Here is a 4,855-nt window from a genome sequence, read left to right as displayed (position 1 = left end):
ATGCCAGTTCTGAGTGGGCGGTGGATGGCTGTGGTGGGCCAGCACGGGTGGCAGGCTGCTCGGGATACGGCGGTTCCAGCCGGCATCTGCATGCCCATCGATGCAGTTGTGTACCATGGTAAAGGACGGCGACACGGTGGCACACCTGAGATGGGCGACCGGTGGTGTGGTGTGGCCGCACTTGTACTCATGGGAGGGTGTGTGGCGATGCATGGAGGGGCCTAATGGCCCGGCGCAGTGCTCAAATCTACTTTGAATCAACAAAATAGCATGACAGCAGATTTGTGAGCTTCTTGCTTGGGCCAGCTGGGCAGATCGTATCGCCAAGGTCCTGCGATTGCCGTGTTTTGGACTACAGTGTGCCGGTGTCTGCATGATGGTCATGCGTTGGCCGAGGGCGCGTGGGCGGTTGTTGTCTAGTGCACGCGCAATGGTTGCAGGTGGAGGTCCTTCTCGGCAGTGGCAATGTTTATCTTTGATGGGGCAAGGGTGCACAGACATTTTCCAATCGGCATCAAACATGGTGGTGTCCGTATCTACTCATGCAAAGGATATTGGGTAGTGGACCCTGGATCATGGCGGATGATGCATGGCAGTTCACACAGGTGTGTAATGGCAGCAGTTAGATTACACAATGACATGGGTGAACACTTTGCAAAGATTACTTCCGGGAGGCATGCGCCTTCGTCCAGTGCAACCACATATGTGAGTTCACTCTGTCTACGCGTCTCCTGCTGCCTCCACAGTTTTGTTTTCTCCTCCCTTTCGTCCCTGACAGAACGCACACCTTGCGGCCTTCCTGCGCCTCTTCGCACTATCGTCCTTGGTTTTGGTGTCCTCTATTCACATCTGGCATCCCATCTATCTCTCAGTCGGTGGTGTCCAGATCCAATAACAACCGTCTTTGTTCTTGTGGCACAGGAGCTAGTTAGCCCTCAACCTCAATTCCGGCTGATTTCCTCTTCCTCGGATCCCGCCGATGTTGTGCTAGCAGAGGTGTTTTGTGAATCCCATTAGCAGAAACACGACAAATATATAACTTGGTTTGCAGTGAATATGAACCACCTAGCTTTCGTTGATTGAATTGCACTATGCTCTTGACCACGGCATTCTCTTTGTTTGCACGCCTTTGTCAAATAGCTATAGAAATAGTGGGATTACATGGTGTTGGCATGCCAGCCGTACTACATCAACAAAAGAGATTTATCAATCGGGTGTAGGTTCCCCATCTTGGATTAGAGGATTAGAAGATAGAAGGCAAAATTAAATCATGGCACTGAGGCTCACCACATGACATCCGGAGACAAGTCGATGAATGATGATTAAACTAGTAAGATGCATCAATGATCGTTTAAATGCTACTCCCTCTGTCACAAAATATAAGACGTTTTTTGACACTTACATTTTGAGATAGAGGGAGTACTAACAAGAAAACATAAACTTTTGCCTATGTTCATGCCTGGACCCCTTCTTTCATTTCCCTGGTCTTGTGGATCACAGTCAACACACATTTTTTTTTCCATGTTATATAACATAACAAGTTATTGGTTATATATGAACATGGGAAATATTCTCCTAAGTGAACTAGCCTGTCCCATTTCATCTGGCTCAGTCTGCTCTGGCTATGTACATATGCTCTTCCTAGATACAATTTCAAGTGCTTAGAGGGCATAGTAAATATCCCCCGCAAAAAAAGGCATAGTAAATATACGCAGAGCTTAGAAGTAACGGCTTGATAATGAAGCCCAATGTAATAGCATAACCTCCATTTGCTTTGTCCGGCTCACATCGTTAAACCAGCCGCAGTGTGCCCATTTATGATCTTGTATTCAACAAAGTGAGGTTTCTCCAGTGGCATAAATGGAAAATGCTAAAGCACATCAAACATTTGACTGAGAAGTGAAGAAGGGTCATCTAATAAAGACTAGAGTGCTCAACATACAATCAGTACTAGTTGATCTCCACACCTGAGCACACATCAAATATTCAGTTGCAGATCATCTCATCTCAATGCAAACAGGGGAGACATGAAAAACACCTCTGCCACTTATAGATGCAATCATACGATACAATTAGAAATTTTGTGGACTAGTAAAAATATGGCAGAATATATCAAAATCTGAATTAGAATTTACAACAGAAAATCATACACATATTTCAAATACTAGGAAAGCAAGAAAAAAAATGAGAAGCATATAGAAATCAGACAACCTATATATGTATCTAGTATCAGCTAAATACAATACAATTTCATAGATGAAATGAGTTTGAAAAATGCGTTCAAATTAAGCACATACAACAAACATGATACGGAAGTTTTAGTTTCAATGACAACCACATCAATGATGTAGTAAGTATATGCCGCTAAAACACATCAGTTAAGAATAATGGTGATGCACAGACTAGCTACAGTCTACAACATACATTCACTACTAGTTGTTGTATACCACCTGAAAACACATCAAATGTTCAGTTGCAGATTATCTCATCTCAATGCATATAGGGGAGACGTGAAAAACTCCTCTGCCACCGACAGATACAATAATGTGATACAATAAGAAGTTGTGTGCACTCCTGACAACACGGTGGAAAATATCAAAGTCAGAATTAGAATTTACAGCAGAAATTCATACAAATAATTTAAACAACCTATATAGTAGCAGTCTAAAACTCTAAATAGTTCACAATTTCATATAGATGAAATGAGTTCGAAAACAGACTTCAAATTTAGCACACATACAACAAACTTGATATGGAACTTCCAGGTTTACATATTACAACAACAACCAAATCAAAGAGTACAATAGCAAAGAAACACTAACGAGGACCAAACACAAACAACAAAGACTCTAATTAAACTGATAGATATCTGTATGATGCCTCAAACTGAACCTACTTGGAATAGCTCAATTAATGGTGGTACCAAACGCACGGAGAGATGTCCGAGGGGGGAGACCATGGCAAGCACTGCTCGATCTCGTTGGGGATTGAGTAACTCCACTCGCCGGCGTCGGCGCAGGGATACTCGTTTTGGTGGAGGACACTGTGCGAACCACCAGGGTAGACGTCGTCGAGGAAGTAGATGTAGCCTGGTCAGCCGACGTGTCCCGTGTCGAAGGCCTTGGAGCAGGCCCGGCTGACGAAGAGCACCTGCCCAGTCATCTTGTAGACACCCCAGGACCAGGAGGCCGGCCAGCCCTCCTATTGCCTCTGTATCCTGAAGATCTGGAACCACGACGTGCGTCCTATCAACAGCGAGATGAATCTCCTCACCATCAGCAAATCAGCGCCAAAGGCGGAGAGCAAGAGGTAGCGGGATACTATCTCCACGTGTGCCATGTTCGTCCGGGGATCAAGAATTTCGTTGGCAAGTTGTACAATGGTATGCGTAGACGTCGAAAGTTTGGCCTTATAGCACAGTAGATGTCGAAAGTTTGGCCTTATAGCAGTAGATGTCATCATCTGAGTCGATGGCAAGAACCATCCATGGTCGTATGTCAGGTCATAGGCATTTGGGAGGGGCCGTTATCTCTGCGGGAAGCGACGTCCAGCACTCCATGCCTGGGCGGCAGAAGGCCATGTTTGTCTGGCTGGACGTTATGGCAGTGACCACGTAGGCACCAGAAGACGGGGCGATAGACATGGAGGCTGCGGGGAATATCATGGGGCACCTTATGTCGTCGGAGTTGATGGGGATGCACACACGATTGGGGAGGGTGACGTGCTCGCTGGTGCGGAGGTTGAGCATAGCATGACTGTGGCAGCGATGGGATGATACCATGACCCACCCTCCCGGAGTGGATCCACAAAAACATGCCCCATGGCCCTCGTCGGAGAGGGTCGAGCGCAAATCAACGGAGCCGCGAAAGATCCTGTAGCTGTCGGTCTGGGCAGCGGAGGGCTTGAGGAGCCGTGGCAGTGGGGACGGGTTCTGCAGGGCTACCCGGCACCAGTGCTTGCTGACGGCAGATGCCCGAAATCGGTCCGCGATGCACAATAGTAGGAGGAAGATATGGCCGAGGATATCACAGTGGAGGCCGGATGGAGATCTTATGCCATGACGAGCTGGTCTGCCCTCGCTGACTCAGGAGGTTGCTGAACTGCAAGCCGAAGGACGAGGTCCAGAGGCCGGTGGGTGCTCCAGCCAATGAGTTTGTGATGGAGCTGCCCTACCGCATGTGCCATGCGTCAAGGCTCCTTTGCAGCATGATTAAGACAACCGCCCTACCCTGCCATTGCAGCACCTAGCTGCTCCGCTCTCCGTCATTCGCTCATGCTTGTCGTTCAATCATCCATTGATCGGTCAACCTACCTAGGACTCTATATCTGTTTGTCTTTCTCATTTTTGTTGAACCATGCAAAGGGAGAAGGGACGAAATAAACAGATTAGCCTAGCCATAGACCTGCTAGACAAAGAATCTCAGTTTTTTGTAGCTCCAGCTCCACGGCACCCTCTATCCACCCCGTTCAATATCTCCGAGATTCATGCTTGTGATAGACTATTTTGGGACCATACCAGGTGATTAGCAGTTGTATGCACGCAGGGTAGCTCAGTAGGCTCTGTTTTCTATGTGCACATGTGAGCGTGTTCTCCTCCTGACATGCATGCATACACAACACAACCTTTTTCACAAGCGCTCTCTCTTCTCATTTTCTCTTTTTTAAATGCAGTCTTACATGCAAACACAAGCTTCTTGACATGCAGATTTCGTCTTCAGAGCTTTCTTAACTCAGTAAAAACAAAACTTCTCACATGCAGAATTTGCCTTTATTTTCTCTTCTCTCTGCCATTTGAGACTTAATTTGCAAAAATCTGAGACTTGCAAATAATAGATTCCACCTCCGACTCTCTCTC

The 4,855-nt window shown here is 46.6% G+C and overlaps 1 pseudogene; it reads right to left on the bottom strand.

Moving 5' to 3' along the window:
- Positions 1–2,910: 2,910 nt before the first annotated feature.
- LOC125531426 lies at positions 2,911–4,267 on the bottom strand (annotated as a pseudogene).
- Positions 4,268–4,855: the final 588 nt, after the last annotated feature.

This window comes from Triticum urartu, unplaced genomic scaffold, assembly GCF_003073215.2.
Source record: "Triticum urartu cultivar G1812 unplaced genomic scaffold, Tu2.1 TuUngrouped_contig_7078, whole genome shotgun sequence".
NCBI classification, from domain to species: Eukaryota; Viridiplantae; Streptophyta; class Magnoliopsida; order Poales; family Poaceae; genus Triticum; species Triticum urartu.
The sequence above is the reverse complement of the archived record's forward strand: the minus strand, read 5'-3'. Positions and strand labels throughout refer to the sequence as shown.